The sequence below is a fragment of the Protopterus annectens genome, chromosome 11.part0 (genome assembly GCF_019279795.1).
Source record: "Protopterus annectens isolate FY-2018-M chromosome 11.part0, PAN1.0, whole genome shotgun sequence".
In the NCBI taxonomy this organism is placed as follows: domain Eukaryota; kingdom Metazoa; phylum Chordata; order Ceratodontiformes; family Protopteridae; genus Protopterus; species Protopterus annectens.
Window position 1 is genome coordinate 838,656,497 of NC_056745.1, and position 25,635 is coordinate 838,682,131.

Sequence of the window (25,635 nt, forward strand, 5' to 3'; positions counted from 1 at the left end):
TTTAGTCCTGTGTAGGTAGAATCTGAGCTGTTTGTGCACATCTAAAGAGTGCAGGATCCTTTCCCCCTTGTTCTGGGGATAAGGAAAAAAGGTGGGAAAATGAATGGATTGGTTGAGAGCCACACTGGACACCACCTTGGGCACTGAAGGATGGGTTAGTTCTGAGGGATACCCTGTCAGCATGGAAGATGATGAACGGTTCCACAGCCATGAGCGCTTGCAGCTCTGAGACTTTTCTGGCTGAAGTGATGGCCAGAAGGAAAGCTGTTTTCCAGGAGAGAAATTTTAGCTCTGCAGAAGAAGCTGGTTCGAAAGGGGGCAGGGTGAGCTTTTCCAACACAAAGTTAAGGTCCCAAATTGGGGTTGGTGCTCTTTTGGGTGGCCTCAAGTTGCTAGCCCCTCTTAGGAACCGTTTGATCAAAGGGTATGAGAAAAGGGGCTGCTCAGTGGGGAAATGAGCAGAGATAGCAGAGGAATGAATTTTGTATAGAGGAGAAAGAGAGGCCACTGTGTAGTAGGTCAGCTAAGTAATCCAGGATGAGAGGAAGGGAGGGTTGTGCCGTATTGGCTCCTTTAGCCTGAATCCAGGTGCAGAACCTTTTCCATTTGTCAACATAAGACTTTCTAGTGCCAGGGCATCTGAGCTCACTTATAACATCTAGAACCTGTTTGCTGAGGTTGACAGATTGATCTGAGGTTAGGGAAAAAGCCAAGCTGCCAAACTGAGTGCCTGCAATTGGGGATGCATGAATTCCCCTTCCCTCTGGGTCAGGAGGTTTGGAATCTGAGGAAGATGCCATGGTGGCAGTGGGGACAGGCTGCACAACAAGGGGTACCAGTGCTGGTGAGGCCAGTCTGGAGCTAAAAGAATTGTCCTTGGTTTTTCCTCCTTTATTTTGAGCAGTACCCCGGGGATGAGAGGTAGTGGAGGAAAGGCACAGACCGATATACTGACCCAGGGGAAGGACAGGGCATCCACTTTCCAATCCATGCAGTGATGCTCCCTGGTGCAGAACTTGTTGAGCCAATGGTTGGTGTGGGAGGCAAAGAGGTCGACCTTCGGGGTGTCCCATTTCTGAAATATTAGGGTGAAGGTTCTTCTGTTGAGCTGCTACTTGTGTGGGTCCAGAAGATTTCTACTTAATTGGTCTACCAGAGAGTTGAGAGAACCTGGTAAGAATTGTGCTAACAGGTGCAGTTGCATGGCAGAGGCTGTGTGCCAAAGGGTCATGGCCAGCCTGCACACAGGGTAGGAGCGAGCCCCTTCCTGCTTGTTGATATACCACATCACAGTGGTGTTGTCTGCTTTGATCAGGAAAGCCCCTGGGGAGAGAAGGGGCTTGAAAGCTATCAAGGCGTGCTGGACAGCCATCATCACTTTTTGGTTGATGTGCAGAGGGGATTTTCTGTGGCTCCATTGGCCCTGTATGCACCTGCCGTCCAGGTGTGCACCCCAAGCATAGTCTGATGCATCTGTGGTGAGAAAGGTAGTGCCTTGCTCTGGGGGCATGCTGCTGCCCACCAAAGAAAATCTTTTCTGAGGCAAGGAATTATAGGTATAAGAGTCTCCAGGTCTTGACTGCATTGACACCAAAGGCTTTATAGGTACCACTGAAGGTTCCTCATATGCAGTCTGGCATATGGAATAAGTAGTATGTCATGAACCCCAGAGCTTGCAGGATCTTCCATGCAGATAACTGGGGTCTGGTGGCTAGCTGAGAGAAGTAGGCTGTCAGGAAAAAAATGTCTTACCATAATGTTCCATCCGAGTTGTTGATCTTCCAGTCATCACTGATGGGTTCGGTTCTGAGCCCTCGGAACCGAGTCGGCCTAATACCAAGCTCGTGTAGACCAAAAACTCTCGAGCTAAGCTGCTAACCACAATGCCCTTCTCCCAGTTACCTCAGATCGAGTTTGCATGCCACATATAGGAGAAAATAGAAAAGAAACAGAGGCCATTTCTGCGCAGAAACCCTGAAACACCACAAGGATCCAGAAGATCCACCAGGAGCCTTTGGTGGGGGACGGTGGGAGGGTGTGATGACTGGAAGAAGATCAACAACTCAGATGGAACATTATGGTAAGACATTACTTCTTTATCTGAAGTTGTTAATCTTCTTCCTATTCATCACTGATGGGAAAGAATCCAAAACTACTTGGAGAACCTGGGTGGCCCTTATGGAAGAACATTCCTGAGAACCATTGAGCCGAAGGCCGCTCTTCCCCTGGAGACCACATCCAATTTGTAATGTTTGATGAAGGTATGGGGTTTAGCCCAAATGGCTGCTGCACAAATGTCATCCATGGAAGTCCTGGAGTGAAAGGCAACCAAAGTTGCGATGGCCCTAGTTGAATGAGCTTTGATTTGAACAGGTTTAGATTCATTCGCAAGGGAGTATGAAAAAGTAATGCAATCTCTGAGCCATTTTGATAAAGTAACTTTTGATGCAACACATCCCATTCTTGGGCCAGAAAAAGAAATGAAAAGCTGGTCCGACTTGCGGAACGACTTAGTCCTGTTCAAGTAGAAACGCAGTACAATGAATGTAGGCAGTATTCTCCCTTGTTGGAATAATTTGGGAAAAACACAGGGAGCTCAATGGACTGGTTAATAGAAAAGCCGGAAACCACTTTGAGGAGAAAGGATGGGTTAAGTAAGAAGGGATACTCTGTCCTTATGATAGATTAAGTAAGGGCTCTTGATGCATAAGGCTTGTAACTCAGATATCCGTTTGGCTGATGTGACCACTGCCAAAACAAAGACTTCCATGACAGGAATTTTAGATCACATGCCGCAGCAGGCTCAAAGGGGGGTAGAGAGAGCGACTGTAGAACCTGAGAGAGATTCCATGTCTCTACAGGTTGCCTGATAGGAGTTCTGCTATGGAAAACTCCCTTGAGAAAGGTCTTGCAAAGTCAGGTGGAGATAAGAGGGACGCCATCCGAACCGTTGTGGAAATTGGAAATAGCTGCTAAATGAACTCGAATAGTAGAAGCTGGTGCCCCATTGTCAAACAACTCAGAAAGATACTGGAGTACAGCAGCTGTAGGAGTTGAAAAAGGATCGAGCCTGTGATTATTAGACCAGATAGCGAAACTTTTCCACTTGTCTCTGTAGAGTTTTCTGGTGGATGGTTTATGGGAGGCCAGAATAATATCGCGAACAGGTGAGGAGAGGGTTTCCTGCCTGGCGACTAACAGAAATGGAGAAACCAAGCTGTCAGCTTGTGAGTGGACAGATTTGGGGGAGTCAGCCCTTGTGGGTGAAATATCAGGTCCTGAAGAGTGTCCAGGATCCAAGGAGGTTGTAATAGGTGAGGTCGGAGGAAGGGAAACCACACTTGTTGAGGCCAGAAAGGGGCAATGAAGATTACTTTGCATCTCAACCGGATTGCTTTCTTTAGAAATAGGGGCATCAAAGGTATCAGAGGATAAGCATAGAGGAGACCTGCAGGCCAATCATGCGTCAAAGCGTCTCTCGGTGATTCCCTGTCTGGGGGAAAGAGGGCAAAGTAGTTGCTGCATTCTTTGTTTGAAGGGGAAGCAAAAAGATCGCAGCAAGGTTCTGCTGTCACATTCGGGTTGAGAGACCACTCGTGTGGACGGAGGATGCATCTGCTCAGCCTGTCCGCAATCACATTGGAGCTCCCCAGGAAATTCATTGCAATAGGAAAGCGGTCTGAAGCTATCGCCCAATGCCAGATTCTCATGGCCTCGCGACATAAGGGGTAGGATTTGGTCCCTCCCTGTTTGTTTATGTACTAGACGACAGACATATTGTCCGACCGGATAGAAATCGTTCCCGATGGAAGGAGCAAATGACGTGCCTGCAAAGCTAACAGCACCTCTCAACTCCAGGATGTTGATATGCAAGTTGACCTCCAAGCTGGACTACGCACCTTGGACTGTCTTTCCCTGGAAATGCCCCCCAATCCTACCAGGGAAGCATCTGTGGTCACCATGGCGTTGGGTTGGGGAGTCTGGAAGGGGCGGCACCAAAGATTTTCGTCCAATCTCATCCACCAGAGGAGATCTTGTTGGCAGGAATTGGTGATGAGGATCTGTGAGTTTAGAGGCTGGAGACTGGATATCCACTGGGAGAAAAGGAGCCATTGTAATAGTCTCGTATGCAATCTTGCCAGGGGAACAATCGGGTTGGCTGTCGCCATAGACCCCAGAGCCTGTAGAACTTCCCTTGCAGACACCTTCCTTCGACAGAGTATCACTTGTACTTGCAATCTTAATCTCTGAAGTCTGTGTGGAGGGAAAGAGACTTTTTGAGTACTGAATACTGCTCTTATAAATTCCAATTGTTGGGTAGGATGAAGGTTGGATTTTTCCCAATGTACTGTGATGCCTAGAAACTCTGCCAGTGCCAGAGTGTAGTGGAGGGCCATGACCAGTAGGCACTTTGGCAGGGGTGGAGAGGAGCAAATCATCTAGATACGGAAACACCTGGAATCCCTGTAGTTTGAGATGAGCTGTTACCACTGCCAGACATTTCGTGAACACTCTGGGGGAACGTCGAGAGACCGAATGGCAGGGCTCTGAATTGGTAATGATTGGCTCCCAGCCGGAAGCGAATGAGATACCTTGTCCATTTTGATGTGGTAATACTCATCCCGGAGATCTATCGAGCACATCCACACACACTCCCGAAGAAATGGGAGAATGGATTGTATCGTGACCATGCGGAATTTGGTCTGAACTACTGATTTGCTTAGTTGGCTGAGATCCAAAATGGGTCTCCAGTCCCCGGTCTTTTTTGGCACCGAAAATAATCTTGAGTAGAAACAGGATCTGCAGTGGTCTGGGGGGACTTGTTGGATGACTCATTTTTGACACAGCTTTTTTATTTCTGAAGCTGCTTCTTCCCTTTGACTGGGTGGAACATCGGGAAGGCATTTTGGAGGTCTTGGGTAAGAGATTAGAGGGATGTAATAACCTCTGGAAATTATTCTCTGCACCCACTGATCATTTGTGATAAAGTGCCAGGCAGCTTGGTGCAGAGAAAAATGAGCCCCGACTGCTTCCGGAGGAAAGCAATCAGGCAGCGCTTCAGGATCGCTGATAAGGTCGTCCAGAGAAAGAATCCCTGGAGTCCTGATTTCGGGGACCCCCCCTCTGCCCCTAAAGGGGCGTCTTCCATTATTGGAACCCCCTTTGCCTCTGGGGGAATCACCACGTGCACTACGGAAAGAGCCCCGAGATATTTTGTGCCATATCTTTCCACTCCACTGGTTCCTGGAGAAAGAGCGCTGAGGTATGGAAAAACATAGGCCAACGGCAGACAAGGTTTTTCCATCCTGCTATCACCTGGCTAATGTGTCCTTCACTTTAGAACCGAACAAAGCGGAAGGTTCACTAGGGGCGTTCAAGAAGGAAGACTTGAAGGCGTCTGTGAGGTCACAAATGTGCATCCAGGTGCGGCTTCTCATAACTACACCTGCACCCGCAGCTCTAGCCACCCTGTCGGTTGCGTGGGACAGCAACCTCATGGTAGAGTTGGAGATAGACTCTAGGGTAGAAGCTGAGAAGCAACTTTATCGCGTGCCCTGTCAGAAACTTGACTCGCGAGGGTCCCAGAGAGTTCAGAGATGAGATCTCTTTGGAGCCTTGTAAAATGTGCCAAATAATTCAGAGACCTGACAGCAAAGGTCACTGAAGCAAAACTCGCTTTCCTAATTTGTTCACTGCCCGGGACTCTCTGTTGGGTGGATAGACAGTAGGACTTTCCACCACAAGGTCCTTTTTTGTGGCAGCCGCTATCACCATAGCGTCTACTGGTAAGCGTCTAGACCAATGGGGGTGTTCCTCTGGAGGGGAAAGTATCTTGTCTGGTCTCCGGGGAATGGCCTCAACGGTATCAGGGCTCTTCCACGCCCAATGCACGATGAGCTAGACTAACTCTTCACCCAAGAAGTAAAGGGCTGAGAGCGGAAAGCCTGCAGGAATATGGATTCCTCTGAGGAAGGGTTGGAGGGTTTCCAGTCACCCCTCTGCCTCAAAATTTCCAGGATGTCTCCAAAGGAGACATAGTCAGGGGGTGACTGTGAGGACCCTTCCCCATCATCTTAGTCCGTATCCTCAGTGAGGGACTCCTCCAGGGAGTCCATATGTTTCCTCTTACATGCCCATTTCCAAGGTGGTTCTTCAGTGGGAGAGTCTGGAGAAGACTCAGAAAGGAGGTTACCATGTACATGGGTTTCCTGAGGCTTACGCTGTCGGTGTCCTGGGAAGGTGGCCTGTGACAGCTGCAGCTCAGGAGGAGGAGAGGGAAAGTCCGACGTAGGAGGAGCGCTTCCCGAAGCAAGCACCCTTTCCATCACCCGGAAGGCTGGCCCGCTCAAAGAGGAATGGGAGCCCAGAACTGAGGAAGACAATCTCGGAACCGGGGTCACACCCCGCTCCACGCGGCATGCTCGCAGGGACGGAGTCTCAAGCAAAACCGGGGTGGTAGTTGCCCCCGGATCCAAAGATGGAACCGATGAAACAGCTGGAACCGTACCTGGAGCCGGGGCTTCCACCTCCCAAGCATGAGATTGAGGAAGGGATGGTTCCGAAGGAACCAAAACCCAAAGGGGCCTCGGAGCCTCAGAGAAGGTCACTGTTGGCACCAAGGAGAGGATTCCCCCCAAAGACGTCGGAACTACGGGCGTTGGAACCAAAGGGTCCAAGGGAGGAGAATACGTGGGAGTTGAGGGGGCAATAGACCCAAAACCCGGAATGGGATGGTTTTCAGGAATTAACTGTAATCCCCCTGGCTGTCAGCAGCTGATTGAAAAGGAGCACTACATCCAAATCAGACAGACTCCTTGAGGACCTTACAGACACTCGGTCCAAAAAGGGGCTAAAGGGTTGTCCTGAAAACGGATCCAAAGACGGGGAGTACTGGGTCCGTGGTGCAGGAAGAGTTGACACTGAGGATTCCAGTTTCAAAACAGGCAAAATGGGTACTATCGGTGCCAAGAAAGGGCTCGGAGCAGAGGGAACAGCTGGAGTGGAAGTCATTATCGGCTTCGAAGAAGTGGACGGTACCGATCTCGGAACGGAGATGGGCGACGTCGGTGCCGAGGTAATGGCAGGCAATAAGGCTGGAGCCGAAATCACACTTAGAACCATAGCTGTTGGTGCCGAGGGCAGGGCTGATGTGGAAGTCATCGAGATACCAACAGAGACCACTGGAGCAGAACTCGGAACCGAGGTGGTCGGAGCCAATATTGTGCTCCGTGGAAAAGACTTGTGGGTCTTATGCTTATGAGGCTTGCCCTTATCATCAGCCGGTGAAGAGGGGTCAGAATGAGGACTTTTTTGTCCTTTGATGGAGGGGTTGAGACCTCTGACGCAGAAAGAGCCTCAGAAAATGGAGAAGAAAGCAGGCCTTTCAAAATAAGTTTATTTTTCCTCTCATTCAGCGTCTGCTGACTGAAACTGATACAAATCTGATAGGGAGGTTTCACAGATAAGTGGGACACCCCCAGACAATAAACACAATCATCATGCAGGTCGCTACTGGGGAGTTTACCATTGCAGGAAGTGCAATGCTTAAATCCCGAAGTCCCTTTCTTTTCAGACATACTGGGTAAATCGACTGAACAATCCAAAAAAAGGAATAGAGAAAGGAAGAAAAAGAGAAATACCAACAATGGTATTAAGAATACCACAAGGATAAAGAAGGGCATTTACCAACAATGGTAAGAAGAGGATACCCGTGGATAGAGCTAGTTGAGATAAGACAGGGAAGAGTTTTTAGGTGAAAAAAACTTAGAAATGCAGTAAATTTGAAAAACAAAATACAACACTTAGCTGGAGAGCTCGGTGAAACGCTGCTATATGGCTGCACGGCAAACAAGATCTGAGGTAACTGGGAGAAGGGCATTGTGGGTAACAGCTTAGCTCGAGAGTTTTTGGTGTACACGAGCTTGGTATTAGCGTGGCTCAGAACCAAACCCATCAATGATGAATGGGAAGAAGATTAACAACTTCAGAATTTGTTTTTCTGGTGTAAGGAATGCCAGCTGGGATGCTGTGTCCAGGCTTGCTCCCAGGAATATAATCCTTTAGGTGGGAACCTATTTGGATTTATTTTCATTGATTGTGTACCCTAGGGAGGTTAGTAGGGACTTTACAAAGGCCAGGTGCTTGAGCAGCTTTTTCTGGCTGTCTGCCTGAATTAGGCAGTCATCTAAGTATGGGTAAATCTGGATATTCCTTTGTCTGCAAAAGGCATTAGCTGGAGCCAGACATTTTGTGAAAACTCTGGGAGCAGTAGATAAGCCAAAGGGAAGCGCAGAGAACTGAAAGTGCTGAGATCCTGCCGTGAAACACAGATATTTCCTGCATGATTCCCTAACAGGAATGTGGAGGTAGGCCTCTTTTAGATCTAAGGTGGCTAGCCAAACGTCCCTGGTGAGCATTTTGAATTTTTGGATCAGCAGGAAGGTGTTTAAAATGGATAGATCGAGGCTGGGGTGCCAGGTGCCCTCTTTTCTGGGCACCAGAAAAAGTCTGGAGTAGAAACCTTGGCCTATCTGTTCTGCAGGAATGTGCTCTACTGCCTTCATAGAAAGCAGAGAAAAGACTTGCTTGTGAGCCTCTGCCCACTGGTTTGGTGGTAGATCTGGGAACCATTTTGGGGTTGGAAGGGTGTGGAAAGAAAACTTGTATCCCTGGTACACTATGTTGAGAACCCAGTGGTAGTTGGTAATAGTGGCCCAGGTGCTTGAGTGAAAGGAGAGTTTTCTTCCTAGGGGTAAGTGAAGGTGGGCAGAGGAAGGGGGTGGGGGAGGTGAGTCACTGTGAGTTCTTACCATAAAGGGGTGGCTTAGAACTCCCTGGTTTTGAAGTGGAGGTAGTCCACTGCTTAGATCTCTGCATTCCCTGTAGCTGCTGCCAGGGGGGATCTGGTTCCCCGGGGTCTAAGCTGGACTGACTTAGTGGGAGCAGGAAAATGCTTGTGGGACAATGCTTGCTGAATCTGGGTGGCTGGACCTGTAAGAAATCCTTAACTGTCTGCACAGATTTTTATTTTTCTTCCATCTTTTTTAAGACCTCTTCTGCCTTAGTGCCAAATAAGTTGTCTTTGTACAAGGGGCATCCAACAATTTAGATTTGACATGGTCTGGCAAGGGCTGTTCCTTAAGTCATGCATGCCTTCTAATGACAGATCCGGTGACTGCTGCCCTGCAATAAGCTACTAGAGTGTCAAAACCACAGTGCAAGGTGTGTTTAGTTACTTGACTTGCAGAATGCATTAACTCTTATAACTCTTTAGATTCTGCACAAGCAGGAAAGGAGATTTTTTGTTTGAAGAGTTCCACGGTATGCTGCTGAAATTTTAGCATATGGAACTGACAATTTAGTGCCCTGATTGCAAGAGTAGCTGAGGTGTATACTATTTTACCCCATCTGTCTAGTGCTTGCTCGGGAACCCCTATCTGAGGGAGTGGGATTCTTAGCAGAGGTTGCTTTAATCCCTTTAGGCCCTTGAGAAATAACCTCAGGGTCAGCAGTAGGATTTTTAAAAAGAAATTTATGAGTCAGGGACTCTATAGTATCGGTTTCGTTTCCTGGGTGCAGGAGGGAGGGTGTCAGGAGTCGAGCTGGATTCCAGGAAAACATCCTCCACGACATCCAGGACTGGGGGGATGGCCAAGGATCTGTGCTGTGGAAGATCTAAGAATTCCCTGAGTCTCTTTTCTGACTGAGGGCAGTCCTGACTCTCCCATTGGAAATGCTCCCTTAAGATATGAAGGGTTTCCCCAAAAGAAAAATTCTCTGGGGGGAGACTGATCATCTGACTCTTGTTCAGACAAAACTATAGGGGACAGATCTCTTTTCCTTTTTGGAGGGGGTAGCTTGGCTTCCCCTGATCAGCATGATAAGGTCTTTTGCCATTTTAAGCATTTGAGACTGAGGCATGGAAGCAGGTGCCTGAGATTGGGTCATCTGTTTCTTGGGTATGGTTTGTACCCTGGGCCTAAGAAACTCTGTCGTTTTCGAAAGAACGGTAGTCAAGAAAGAAGACATTGGTTTGTGTCGAGAATCGGTAGTGCAAAGGACTTCCTCGGAAGCCGGGGCTTGCTCAGCGGCTCCGAACCCATCCAAGGTAGAAATGACCGCAGGATCCTTAGTCGAAGAAGAGTTTTGTGGCATACCGGATCCGAAAGGGTATCAGTATTGGCCTATGAATCCACAGAAGGGGGCATCAGGGGCTGTGAAAGCACCTCACTGAGGACCGGAGAACTGACGACTCGTTTAATGGGTTTTGAACCTGTGCAGTATGTATCTGTCTTTATCTTCACGTTTTTTCAGAAGATCTGCTATCGGATGGCTTACCGAAGCCATACCAGAGTTCGAGGACTGTAAGCAAAAATATCTAGCTACAATAAGGGCCCGACAACAGATAGTTCTGGCTTTGAACAAAGGACAGAAGTGACAATGGGGGACGTTGTGGTCTGGGCCTAAACATGTGATGCAGTAAGAATGAAAGTCTCAGTGTGGTACTTGCTTTCCACAGGTGAGACAATTGTTAACTTTTTCTGACATCCGTTAGTGCAAGAAAAAAGGATCCCCAATGGGGTACTTAGCTTTAGAAGACTTCAACTTCAGTTAAGTAGATGAAACTCAGGTAGCGGCCGACCGGCACTTGTGCAATCTGCTTCTGCTTCGGGCTCCATGGCAAGAAAGACTGATGTAATGGAGTCGGCTGCCTTACTTTATACTACTGATGACCTGACGTCAGTCCTGAAGCAACAGCAATTGATGCAGAAATACCAAGCCTCTGGTATTCGGGTCAGGTGAGAGCTACCCTGGCAAGGATAACCCAAATGTGATGACTGCAACAGTGAAACATGAAGAACATCAATGGATAGGTTGCAGCATGCTGTGAAGGATGGGCAACCAGTCCTAGCCCTTGAATCAATCTCTCATCTTTAATGTTAAGTGCAAACTGATATCTGAGTGGCTGCTTTCAGAAAGGCCTGCATACTAACCTCTTTAAAAAGAAGGCCATACTTGTGGCTGTGTCCCTTGTGCTAGGAGCCATGACTGTGCCTATCAAGTGTTTACCTTGGGAGGAGCAGTAAAACTATAATTCCTGTGCTAGCCATTTAGATATAGTCTGTACAGATGGAGCCACTCCTTTCTTTCTTTGTAGTAAAAGGGACTGGACTGCAACAGTAAATGTTCTTGACCATCCACATTAATGACAGCATTCCTAACAGAAATCCACTATGTTCATTGTGCTATTCACTGTTGTAGTTCTTACTTCATGGGAAGATTCCCAATGCAAGGGTGGACAGCAGGAAAAAAACTTATTGGGACAGTAATCCATACAGGACAGCAGAAGCAAATCTAGCCATGGCTCTTGTGGAAGGTCTACAGACTGTAGTGCTTGGAGAATGTGCGCACAGAGAACCAGCTGGCAGTCTGAAGGGCATCTTGCATACTGACTTCCATAAATAATGCTGCAGTGGCTTTTATTGAATGGGCTTTTAAATGCTTAGGAACAGATTTACCATGTGCAGAGAAGCAAAAAGAAGTGCAATATGTAAACCATTTGTAAAGAGATTGTAGAGTGGGTTACCTTCCTTTCCCAAGGAAAGAAGTATCTGGTCTGTCTTTCTGAACTCTTTAGTTATGTGCAAAACAGAACCTCAGCAGTCTATGCACATTCAATGAATGATGGTTTCTTTCGCCTTTAAGACGGGTGGGTAAAAATACTAGGAAATGAATGGCTTTGAATGAGGTATAATGCTGTGACCGATTTAGGTACAAGACAGGCTGCTGTGCAGAGCTACCCTGTCCTGTTGGAATACCAAAATAGGTTCTCTGTACACCAATGTCAGTAGTTCAGTGTTCCTTATGGTAGTACTGACAATCACCAAGAACAGCATCTTCCATGACAAAAAAAAATGCAATGGTACAGATACAGCTGGCACACAGAGAGTGACAGTTTTTGAAAGACACAGTTTAAGATCTCATGTTGAGGCAATAAATCTCTTTTCTAGGAGGTCTAAGGCACAGGACCCCTTTTTGGAATTAACAGGAGGCCTGGAGTACAACAGAGGAACCATGAGTAGGAAGGCTGACTTAGCAGAAGCATGGACTTTAATGACAAATTACAAAGGACAGTCTTGTAAAGTTCTGAAAGAAATTCAGGACTATCTCCACTTCTACCATATTTGGATCCAAGTCTCATTACAGGCACCAAAGTGTGTTATTTTTCACTTTGGTAGGTAAAATTCTTTAGGTTTGATTTCCTCGCCTCCCTCATAATGTTAAGCACATCTTCAGAATACATGCATCTTGCTGGTATCTTCCACACTTTTAGCCTTAGTGTTTTCAGGCTTGGGATGCAGAAGGGACTCTGTGATCGATCCCGTTGATATACTGTGCAGGAGGGAGGAACCAATGGTCTCTTGGCCAAAAGTGAGCTAGAATGATCACTTCTGGGCTTTTCAACTAAATTTTTAGCAGCAACCTGGGGTTCATGAGTATAGAAAGGAAAATGTACAAAATTTTGACTTTTGGAACGTTTAGATAATCATTTAGCTTGAGTGGACTATAATGGGTATCCAGACTGCCTTTTACAGAGACCAAAAAGAATCTGGAGATGTACTCTTCTTTCCAAAGGAATGGTTCCATCACCTGTAGTGCCAGAAGTTCCAGGATTATGGGTCAGATATTAAACATTCCTGCTCTTTTGGAATGCGGGGTATCCCTATCATTTGAGGCATCCTTGTGAATTGCAGCCTGTATCCTTCTGCAATGATCTTGAGGACTCATTCATCTTTTGATGTATTCTCCCAAATGCAAGGCATTACAACAGTTTGCTGGCAAGCCTGCTGGAGAGGGGTTGTGATTTGGGTTTGGAAAGGGGTAGGGAGGGAGACTTTCCATGCAGTCATTGTTGGTCCCTATCAGAGAAAGGCTAATGGGAGTCCCAGGTTTTCCCTTACTGTCTTCCCTGCCATATATTTTTTTAAACTGGCCCATTTTACCTTCCAATGGCTTATTTCCCAACCTGCAACAGTAGGCCCTGATTAGATGAGTAATGCCCATCATACCATGGCAAGGGTGTTGTGAAAAAGTCATTCTGCAGGACTTTACTCCTTTCATTCATTCTCTTCAAGACTTCACCAGGTGGGGCCTCAACAGTAATGTCTTATCTACTAGACCATTAAGTAGTTGTGCTTTGAATCCTCAGGCAGGGGTCGAAGGCTCAGCCAGATGTGTCTCCTGATCAAAGACCCTGTGGCTGCTTACATGGATGCTGCATTCACAGCATTATATTCATACTTGGCCAAGTACTTTGCCATCTGACTTCCTGTCAGTAACAGCTCCCAGTGCTTTGCCCTGAGTAGCACTGAACACCTCCTTAATTTCCCCTCCTAAACGATCTAGTAGGGCCATCTTGAAATTAGTCCTATCCATCTGACAGCTGATTACTCTGAAGGCCATAGTGACAGCTGTACATACTTTTCTCCCAGCTCTATTAAAATTCCTAATCACTTTTTCATTTGGAAATGTGCTGGAAGCAGGAACCTGTTTGAACCCTTTTTGTGGATCCATGGACACCATTGCTGGATCTGCCACAGTGTTCATGAACTCTATAAAATCTGTAAGGTTTCTTAAGGGCTGGGGGGAGGGGGGTAACAGGTTCCTGGAAGGCTATTAGAAAGGCATACTCAAGGGTTCTCATAATAAGAGGAATGGTCACATACTTGGGGGCATCCAGGGCCAACAACTATTGATTTTCTGCCTTTAATGCTGCCTTCCTCTCTTCCTAATTATCATCATAGCAAATGTCTGTCCAAATGAGACCTCCTCTGTGGGTAACTCAAAGGACAGGAGAACTCAGCAACTAAACCACTACCAAGGGGGAGGGAGGACAATTTTTGAGAAATAGTCCAGTTTATTCTCCACTAACATTCCTGGGAGTCCTCTACTGAAGTAAGAAACTTCCTTTTAACATGGAAGACTCCAGACACTGAAGGTTCCCCTGGGCCAGGATAAGCCACTGTTCAGATAAAATCAGGAGAGTAGGAAGAAAAGTGGAACAAAACTAACCAGACAGCTGGGAAAGTACAGTTGTGTACACTTACCATAAATGTAGATGTTCGAATGTATTCACTGTTGGAGTCACTACATTTGGGTTATCTGCCTGCAGGTAGCCTTCAGCCGGTCTAAATATCAAAGTCTTGGATTCCTGCGTCAGATGCTGTCTCTTCTTCCATGATGTCAGGTCATCAGGGGTATAAAACATGCAGCAGACGCCGTTACATCAGTTTTTCTTGCCCCAGATGTCAGGTACCCCCATAATTGAAAGCAATTTTATGTTAGGTAAAACCTCCAACAAAAAGCAAATACACCAGAAATTAGAAATACACTAAACAAGAAGAAAAGTATAGCCAAGAGAAGTCAGGGGGCTGGAGGGAGGGTAACCAGGACTGCAATAGTGAATACACTCGAACATCTAGATTTATGGTAAGTGTACACAACTGTACTATGTTCTTTGTGTTTCACTGTTGCAGTCATTAAAGTTGGGCTGATTCCCAAAGCTAAGCAAGGGAGGAGGAGGTTAGAGAGCATTATGACCAGTTATTAAGCCCTGCGAAACTGCAGTGGCAAAACCAGCTCTGGATTTAGGAAAAATAGGCACGTGGTAATGCTTGATGAAGGGATGTACAGAGCTCCAGGTAGCAGCTTCTAGGATGTCCCTGGTAGGGACACCTCTGAGAAAGGCTGTAGAGGTAGATGCAGCTGTGGTGGAATGTGATCTTATCCCCTGTGGGGTAGGTTTTCCATGGTGCTTACAGAAGAAATGAATGCAATGGGCTATCCACTTAGAAACAGTTTGCTTTGAAATGTCCTTCCCCTCTGCCTCTGCAGTAAAGCCAACTAGCAGCTGTTCAGATTTTCTGAGAGGCTTAGTCCTGCCCATATAAAATCTAAGTTGCCTGTGCACATCCAAAGAGTGAAGTATTCGTTCTCCTTTGTTTTGTGGATTTGGGAAAAAAGTAGGCAAATGAATGGACTGATTAAGGGCCACACTAGACACCACCTTGGGCATAAATTTGTTGGCAGGGTACTAGATGAGATTTCTTTTTGTTTATGGTGTACCCCAGTGAGTTTAGAAGTTTCTTTACAAACGGCAGATGTTTTAGTAGCATGTCCTGGCTTTCTGCCTGAATTAGACAATCGTCCAAGTGTGGGTATATCTGAATATTTTTTTTTGCCTGCAAAATGCAATGACTGGAGCTAGACACTTTGTGAATACCCTGGGCGCAGTAGATAAGCCAAAGGGAAGTGCAGAGAAAGTACAGTTGTGTACCTACCATAAATGTAGATGTTCGAGTGTATTCACTGTTGCAGTCATTACTCTTGCGTTATCCTGCTGGCAGGCTACCCGCAGTCGGCCTGAATTCCAAAGTCTTGGTCCGGCGTCAGTTGCTGTCACCTCTTCCCTGACGTCAGTGCCAGGGTATGAAAGATGCAGCAGACGCCATTTTCTTCAGTTTTTCTTGCCCCAGATGTCAGGTGCCCCCAAAAGGGTAGGCTAAAAATTATGCCAATAAACATGCATGCACTAAGATAATCATTTCCTTCATCTACAAGCAAATACACCACATAGGTTGTACAGAATAGAGAAGTACAGATAAGACCCAGCAAAAGAAAGGGGGATGATGGGAGGGTAACCTGGACTGCAACAGTGAATACACTCGAACATCTACATTTATGGTAGGTACACAACTGTACTATGTTCATCGTGTTTCACTGTTGCAGTCATTACTCTTGGGTTGAATCCCAAAGCTGAGGATGGGTGGATGGGGCTAAATAGGATTAGGAGATGCTATGAGGCCCTGCAGAACTGCAGTGGCAAAGCCTGCTCTGGATTTAGAGTAGACAGGTAAGTGGTAGTGCTTTGTAAAAGTGTGCACCGAACTCCAAGTTGCAGCCTCTAAGATTTCTTTGGTTGGTACTCCTCTGAGGAAGGCTGCTGAAGTGGCTGCTGCTCTGGTTGAATGTGGCCTAATGCCCTTAGGCACTGATTTGCCATGTTGTGAATAGCAGAAACAAATGCAATGGCCTATCCATTTTAAAATAGTCTGTTTTGAGATGGCCTTTCCTTGTGACCCTGCAGCATATGCCACTAAACGTTGCTCAGTCTTTCTGAATGCTTTAGTTCTGTCCAAGTAGAAGCGTAGCTGTCTGTGTATGTCCAAAGAATGCAGAAGTCTCTCACCCTTGTTCTGTGGGTTTGGATAAAAGGTAGGCAAGTGAATGGTTTGGTTAAGGGCCACCCTGGACACCACCTTAGGCATAAATGTCAGGTTTGTCCTCAGAGAAACCCTGTCTGGATGGAAAATGATAAAAGGTTCCACAGCCATGACTGCCTGTAACTCCGAGACTCGTCTTGCAGAGGTTATTGCTAGGAGCAGAGCTGTTTTCCAGGATAAGAATTTTATATCAGCTGTTGAGGCTGACTCAAAAGGAGGCAGCGTGAGTTTTTCCAAGACATAATTGAGGTCCCATGCAGGTATTGGTGCTCTCCTTGGAGGTCTTATGTTTTTGGCCCCTCTGAGGTACTGCCTTATTAAAGGATGAGAAAAGATAGGTGGTTCCGTATTGTAATGGGCTGAAATGGCAGAGGCATGGATCTTAATTGATGAAAAGGATAGACCTCTGTCCAGCATCTCAGTTAAGTATTGTAAAATCTGAGGAATGTTTGGTACAAATGTGTCAACTCCTTGGGCCTGGTTCCAAGCACAGAATCTCTTCCATTTTTCTGCATAATATTTTCTGGTACTGGACCTCCTGGCCTCCAAAATAACATCCATCACACCTTTGGAGAGAGGAGTGTTCTGAATGGCTACATTATCCGCCATGCTGCCAGATTTAAGGTCCTGAGTTGGCTGTGCAGGATCTGATTGTTTTGTTGGGTCAGTAAGTGAGGAAATTGAGGCAATGTCCAGGCTGGACCTTGAGACAAGTTCTTTAGGATTGGGTACCAGTGCTGGCGTGGCCAGTCTGGGGCAATCAGTATCATTTCTGGCTTCTCTTGTCTGACCTTTAGGAGTACCTTGGGGAGGAGAGGCAGTGGAGGAAAGGCATTTTCCAGCTGAAGGATAAGGCATCCACTTTCCATGCTTGCTTGTGATAAGTCCTTGTGCAGAATCTCTGTAGTTGGCAGTTGTGAGGGGAGGCAAATAGATCTATGTCTGGGCATCCCCATTTCCTTGTTATCATGCGGAAGACTGGTGGATTCAGTTTCCACTCGTGGGGATCCATGAGGTTTCTGCTTAGTTCGTCTGCCAGAGTATTTATCTTTCCTGGCAGGAATTGTGCTTGCAGGTGAACTTGATAAGTCAATGCTGTGTCCCACAAAGTCATGGCTTGTCTGCAGAGGGGGGTACGAATGTGTGCCTCCCTGCTTGTTTATGTACCACATGACTGTAGTATTGTCCGTCTTTATCAGTAGTTGTCCTGGATGAAGTAGACCCTTGAAAGCTGTCAGGGCATTTTGAACAGCTAGCATCTCTTTTTGATTGATATGAAGATGCATCTGCCTTGCGGGTCATGTGCCCTGAACACATTTTCCTGCCATGTGGACCCCCCAGGCATAATCTGATGCACCCGCTGTTAGTGTCTGCCTGGCTGTGGGTAAAGTAAATGGATGTCCCTTGTTGTGGTGACAGGCCTGTGCCCACCATCGAAACTCCTGTTGCAGGCAGGGAATGAGGGTAATTAATGTTTCCAGGCTGTGGCAATGTTGAGTCCAAACACTTTTTAGATACCATTGTAGTTTCCTCATATGCAGTCTGGCATATGGAATTAGCAGAATGTAGGATGCCATGAAGCCCAAAGCCTGCAGAATTTTTCTTGCAGATAACTGGGTCTTTGTTGCCAACATTTTGAAGTAAGAAGTCAGTTGCCTTTGTTTGTCTGGCGTGAGATAAGCCATCTGGGCAGTTGTATTTAAGCTTGCACCCAGGAATATTATCTCTTGAGACAGTACTAGTTTTGATTTCTTTTCGTTTACTGTGTACCCTAGGCAAATTAGTAATCTTTTTACAAACGCCAGATGCTTTAGTAGAATGTCCTTGTTCTCTGCTTGAATAAGGCAGTCGCCCAAGTAAGGATATATTTGAATTCCTCTTTGTCTGCAAAATGCAATTACTGGTGCCAGGCATTTTGTGAAGACCCTGGGCGCAGTAGATAAGCCAAAGGGCAGTGCAGAGAATTGGTAGTGCATTGAGCCAGCTATGAATCTGAGGTATCTTCTGCAAGATTGTCTGATTGGGACATGCAGCTATGCCTCTTTTAGGTCCAAAGTTACAAGCCAAGCCTTCTTGCCCAGCATGGGCAGAAGCTGCTGCAGAGTCAACATTCTGAATTTTGGAACGTCCAGAAATGTGTTTAGAATAGACAGGTCCAGTATTGGTCTCCAGGCTTTGTCCTTTCTGGGTACCAAGAAAAGTCTTGAGTAAAATCCTTGTCCCTGCTCTTGCTGTGGTACTCGCTGAATGGCCCTCATGTCCATGAGGGATGAAACTTGCTTTTGTGCCTCTGCCCATTGATTGTGTGGCAGGTCTGGCATACCTTTTTGCCCTTGGCAGGGTGTGAAAGTGGAACCTGTAGTCCTGAGACACTATATTCAAGACCCATTTGTCCTGGGTGATCATGTGCCAATTTTGTGAAAAAAGTGCTAGTTTTCCCCCTAAGGGGGCTGCCAAAAGATAAGTGCTTGGTGCTGGCAGAGGAAAGTCATTGGGACTGTTTCCTGTATGGCTGTGATTTGTCTTCTCCTCTTTTGGAGGTAGAAGCACCCCATTGTTTAGGCCTGTATGAGCCTTGGGGCTGGGATCTGCCTCTGGGGCGTCTGTATCTGCCTCTTTGTGGCATGTCTGACACTGGAAAGGACCAATTCTTTGTAGGCCAGTTCCTGCTAAATCTGGGTGGCTGCACCTGTAAGAAATCCTTAACTGTCTGCATAGATTTTGCTTTGTCCTCCATTTTCCTCAACACCTCTTCTGCTTTAACACCAAGCAAAGTATCATGCTGTAATGGAGCATCTAATAATTTTGCTCTAACATGATCAGGCAGATTCTGTTCCTTTAACCAAGCATGCCTCCTAATGACAGAACCCGTAACAGCGGCCCTGCAACAGGCCTTCCAGAGAATCAAAACCACATTGCAAAGTATGCCTTCCCACTTGTTCAGTTGCATGCAATAAATCCTGCATTTCCTTGTTTTCTGAACATTCAGAATTTGTTAATATTTTCTGTTTAAGCAGTGACATTAAGTATTGCTGATATTTAAGCATATGAAATTGATAATTTAAAGCCCTCACAGCCAAGGTAGCAGAAGTGTAAACCTTTTTCCCCCCATCTGTCCAGTGCCCTTGAATCCCTATCAGAGGGGATAGGTTTTTTTTGCAGTGGAAGCCTTGACCCCTTTGGGACCCTGAGAAATAGTTTCTGGGTCAGCAGCAGGATTTTTATAAAGAAATGTATGTGAATCTGGAACCCTGTAGTATCTGTCTGGCTTAACAGGTGCAGGGGGTAAAGAGTCAGGAGACAGGCCAGACTCTGAAAATACATTATCTACAATGTCTAAAACAGGGTGGATAGCAAGAGGCCTGTGCTGAGGTAGTAAAAGAAAGTCTCTGAGCCTTTTCTTAGATTCTGAGTAGTCTTGGCTCTCCCAGTGGAAGTGCTCCCTCATGGTATGCAGGGTTTCCCCAAAAGAATAATCCTCAGGAGGAGAGGCTGAAGGGATAGATTCTTCAGCATCAGAATCCACATAGGGAGGAAGAGAGTATTCCTGTTCAGAAGAGGAGTCAGAGGAAATGGAAACCTGATCTGAAGATTCATATTCTGTCTCTTGTCTATGCCTCTTATCAGGAAGGGGATGGGAACCCCTGATCAAAGTAATTAGGTCTCGGGCCATTTTGAGCATCTGTTTTTTAGGCATGGAGGCCTGTCCATGGGCTTGCTGCACTTGTTTCTTTGTCTTTAGTGGTGCTTTAGTCTTTGCCTTTGAAGCTGTAGTCGGTTTTACATACAACTGTGTAGACCTGAAAACACCCTCAAAAGCCGATGCCTGCTCAGCGGCTCTGGACCCATCTGAGGGAATATTTTCCAAGTGTCCAATACCTTGAGTTTCCAGCGGCCTAGTCTGGTCCACGTGGGAGTCGGAAGCCGCCTGCGGCTCTGAGGTAGCGGGAGTCAGGGACTGTGAAAGCGCCTCACTGAGAACTGGCAACTGGCTTAGAAGAAGCCTCGTCGTCAGTTTTGGACCTCGGATGCCTGTCCTTTTCCTTTTCCTTGTGTTTCTTGTGAATTGCGGTAGTCGGATGGCTATCCGACGACATTGTGTAATTAAATCTTCGGCCAAAGTAATGAAATGCAAAATTGTACTGGCGCTTAATAGTGCGTTGGCTAAATCTAGCACAAAACCTGCAATTAGCAACGTCGTGATCAGGGCCTAGGCAAGGAATACAATAAAAATGGAAGTCCTTATGAGGTATTTGCTTCCCAAAAGAAATACAATTATTAACTTTTTCTGACATCGGTCTGGAGCAAGAAAAAAGTTTCCCCAATGGGGTACTTAGCTTTAAATGAAAACTTCGGATCTGAAATTCGAACATGAAAATCTCAGGAGTCGTCTGACCGGCACTTGCGAACTGCTTCTGCTTCGGGCACCGCGCGGCAAGAAAGACTGAAGAAAATGGAGTCGGCTGCATCTTTTATACCCCTGATGTCAGGGAAGAGGCGACAGCAACCGACACCGGACCAAGACTTTGGAATTCAGGCCGACTGCAGGTAGCCTGCCAGCAAGATAACCCAAGAGTAATGACTGCAACAGTGAAAAATGATGAACATCTGATAGTGCATGGAGCTTGCTCTGAAGCGTAGTATTTCCTGCAAGATTCCCTTATTGTAATGTGCAGGTAAGCTTCCTTTAAGTCTAAGGTTGCCAACCAGGCATCTTTGCCTAGCACAGGAAGCAGCTGTTTAAGTGTTAGCATTTTGAATTTTGGGATTACCATAACAGTGTTTAGAATAAGAGAGGTCCAGGATAGGACACCATAAGCTGTCTTTTCCGGGTACCAGGAAAAGTCTTGAGTAAAAACCTTGTCCCCTTTCTTCTGCTGGGACAGGCTGAATAGCCCTGATACTTAGGAGAGAGAGAACCTGTTGTTGAGCCTCTGCCCACTGATTTGGGGGTAGGTCTGGCCAACCGTTTGGGGTTGGTAAGGTGTGGGAGTGGGATCAGTATCCTTAGAAAACTATATTTAAAATCCATTTGTCCTGGGTAATGAGGTGCCAGTTTTTTGCATGCAGGGCGATCTTTCCCCCTAAGGGAGCAGGCAGTTGAGCAGGGCTTGGAAGGTTTAAGGTTAAGTCATTGTGACATTTTTCCATAGGGGGGTGTCTTACTACTTTCCAGCTTTGGAAGTGGGAGCCCCCCACTGCTTAGGCCTGTGAGTACCTTGGGACTGTAGCCTAAGTGGTCTGCTGTTCCTGGGTTTGGACTGAGAAGGCCTGGAAGAGATAGGAAAGGACCAATTCTTAGAAGGCCAATGCCTGCTAAATCTGTGAGGCTGTACTTGCAGGAAATCTTTAACAGTTTGCATAGATTTAGTTTTTTCCTCCATCTTTTTAATGATTTCTTCTGCTTTGTTGCCAAACAAAAACAGGCAAAGTTCAAAGGACAAAACCACCACCGTAACAGGTACAAGCATGCAAAATCTGAAGGTAATGCTACTCTCGAGGCACTCCTAAAAATGGAGAACATCGATATCTGTGCAGTAACTGAGACCTGGTTCAAGGCTCCAGAGAGCACCCCTGCAATACCAGGCTACAACTCTTACAACACTTTTCAACCACCAAACCAGGATCAAAACACTAAAGGTGGAGGAATGTCCATATTCACCAAGGATATTCAAACCACCAGGTTAGTTGCCCAACACAATGCGTCTGAAATTCTCCAGGTGCAACTAACACTAGGTAAGACTGCAATCCGAATTATAGTTTGCTACAGATCCCCCACCATGCCCCAAGATTCTCACTATACCTTTCGAAGCATACTGGAAAATATTAATATACAACCAAACATGCTAAAACTGGGTGATTTCAACTACCCTGCCATTAACTGGGAAAACTACTCGTGTATCAACACCTTTGCCCAATGGTTCTTGGAATTCATAAATTCCAATGCCCTGGATCAACTAATCCATAGTCCCACCAGGGGCTCCAATATCCTAGACCTGGTCATTACCAACATGGGAAATCGATGTTCCACACTTATGGTCACCCCCTCGCTGGTCAGGTCAGACCATAAGCTAATCACCCTTAACATCCACATCCCACCCACACCCCCCAGTAAGGAAACCTCCATAAAAAACTTCTCCAAAGCCAACTTCATGCTACTCATGTCAGAAGTTACAAACTTCATGACAACCATGCAGACGGGAACTGAAAGTTCGACTGCTGAGTCCTACACTAAGGCACTGTACGAGCACATCCACTCATGCATGAATCATGCCATCCCAAATCGAACCAAGATGCTCTCCTCAAAAAAAAGGAAGCCAATCTGGTGGTCCCCTGCCATAAACAAACTTTACAACAAAAGGAAGAAACTGTTGCAGAAAATAGGAAAATCCCAGGATGCAAAAAACTCATTTACCAGCTTCAGCAAGATGCTGAGATCCCTCATAAAATCCTCCAAAGCTAGTTACGAAAATAAAATTGCCAAAGATTCCAAAGATAACCACAAGGCATTCTATAACTATGTCAAGAATCTAAATGGCAATGTTCAGATCTGCTGTGAGCTACAACAGAATGGCATTAAATATACTGATCTCAAGGATATTACCAACATCCTGGCAGATCGATTCAGTGCAAACTTCAACCCCCTCTCACCCCCTAAATGGCCCATCTCAATACCGGAAGATTGCCAAATTCCAGTAATAATGGCCACACAGGTAAAAAACGCACTCTCCAAAGCTAAGAATAGAGCATCCATGGGACCAGATGACATCCCGGGCTGTGTACTATATGAACTACAAAATGAACTGGCACCTCACCCAAGTGTCATGTTTAATCATACCCTCACCTCAGGCTTCATGCCCACTGAGTGGCACACAGCTACAGTTATCCCACTCCACAAGGGGGGATCCAACTTGGATCCCGGGAACTACCACCCCATCAGTCTGATGAGCCTGATCTGCAAGGCCATGGAACGTATTACCATGGAACTTATAAACAAAGACATTGGCAACCTTAAAACACTGGACCCCACCCAGTTTGGGTTTGTGAAGGTCCGATCTTGTCTCCTGAACCTGATTGACTTCTTCAAATCAGTCTCCAGAGCTGTGGACGAGGGTAAGACAGTCCACACAGCCTATCTGGACCTCACCAAGGCCTTTGACACCATCCCCCACTCTGGAATCATAGATAAATTTAATAAGCTGGGCATTAATTCCTACGTCACTCGATGGGTTGCCAACTGGCTCACTGATAGAACCCACACTGTAAAATTAGCTGACTCCAAATCCAGCTTCAGACAAGTGAAGTACCTCAGGGTTCAGTCCTGGGACCTCTCTTGTTTGGCATCTACTTCTCTTAAGTACAGGCCAACACTAAGGAACTCTGGCTCACAAAGTTTGCAGATGACTGCAAACTGGGAGCCATTATTGAATCCCCAAATGTCGATACTCTACAAAAGGGCTTACAGAAACAGATGCTTGGTGCCAGAGTCATGAGCTCAAGCTCAATGCCAAGAAATGTATAGTTATCCCCTTTGGGAAAAAACATGTACCCGTGAATTGCCATATAGGTGGCAGTACACTAAACACAGAAAGTGTGATAAGAGACTTAGGGACACAGGTGGACAGTGGTCTCACCTTCAATAACCACATCGCCACAACAGTCAGGAAATCCTTCTATGTGGCACACCTGACCACGAAAGGGTTCGCATCAAGATCTAAGGATGTAATGGTGCCCCTCTACTCTTCCCTCATCAGACCCATTATTGAGTACAATGCACCAATTGGAATGTACCTAGCTAGACATCTCCAGCAGCTGGAGAGACCACAAAGGTACCTAACCAAGAGGATTACTGGCCTCAAAGAGTTGCCCTATGCAGCACGATTGAAAAAGCTAAGACTGTTCTCTGTTGCATACCGCTTTCTCAGAGGCGATCTCTGTCTAACGTACAGAGCCATGTCCAACCCAGAATTGTTGAACATGCTCCATCTTAGCAAAACTAAATCTACTTGAGCTATATGCTCTAGGGACATAAACCTCAACACAACAATGAATAGAACATGCTGGAGGGATAGATTCCCTTCGCAGAGACTTCCCTTACTATGGAACAGGGTCCCGATCTACATAAGACAGAGCCCCTCACTATCACTCTTCAAGAGGAACCTTGATGAGTGGATGGGTAACAGAAAGTTCGCACCGGGGATCACACCAACAGCACTACTAGATAGAGGCCAAGGGTACTAGCTGCTAGTACAAGGGTCTAGGGAACTACTAAAGGGGTGGTGAATACCGCACAACGTGGCTGGGCTAATATATGCCTTCAGGCAGATAGCCCAGTACCAACCTATGAACCTCATCACTAAGGGCTTTTCATCCAGATAAAAGGAGGTCATTGTCCCACTGTAGTCATCCCTCATTAGACCCATTATAGAATACAACGCCCCATTTGGTATGTACCTCTCAAGACATCTGCAACAACTGGAAAGGCTGCAGAAATACCTCGCTAAAAGAATCACAGGCCTAAAGCAGATGCCCTATGCTGACCGCCTTAAAAAACTCCAGCTATATTCTGTCGCATATAGTCTACTCTGAGGCGATCTCTGCTTAACATACAAGGCCATGTCAAACCCAGAGCTGTTGGACATGCTACACTTAAAGAAATCCCAATCCCTCAGAGCCACACGCTCCAGGGATCTAAACCTTGTCATCACAATAAACAAAACATGCTGGAGGGGTAGGTTCCTGACCCAGAGACTCCCCAGACTATGGAATAGACTGCCCATACATGTCAAGCAGAGCATCTCTTTGGCCTTCTTCAAAAAGAACTTTGATGATTGGATGGGAGAAAGGAAATTCACCCCAGGGATAGACAGGGGTCCAGGGAAGTAAACAGTGTGGGAAGAAATAGCCAGGGAATTGTTATGGCTAGGCTTGTATAGGCCCTAGGGCCTATAGCCTAGTACCAACCTATGAACAGGCGGTCTTGGTTTAAGGGAGCATCCAGTAGTTTAGCTTTAACATGATCAGGCAAATTTTGCTCCTTAAGCCAAGCATGCCTTCTAAGTACAGACCCAGTGACAGCAGCCCTGCAAGATGCTTCTAAAGAGTCAAAATCACATTGCAAAGTATGTTTACCAACTTGTTCAACAGAATACATTAAATCCTGTAATTCTTTATGTTCAGCACAGTCAGGAATAAACATCATTTTCTGTTTAAGTAGTGCCATAATATGCTGCTGATACTTTAACATATGAAACTGGCAGTTTAAGGCCCTAATGGCCAAGTAGCAGAAGTTATACCTTCTTACCCCATCTGTCCAAGGCCCTGGAATCTCTATCAGAGGAGGTAGGGTTTT

At 46.2% G+C, this 25,635-nt stretch overlaps 1 protein-coding gene across 5 annotated transcripts in view; it reads right to left on the reverse strand.

Annotated features, from left to right (window-relative positions):
• NUDT5 (nudix hydrolase 5) overlaps positions 1 to 25,635 on the reverse strand; it is a 623,744-nt gene that overhangs the window by 316,139 nt on the left and 281,970 nt on the right. The window lies entirely within an intron of this gene.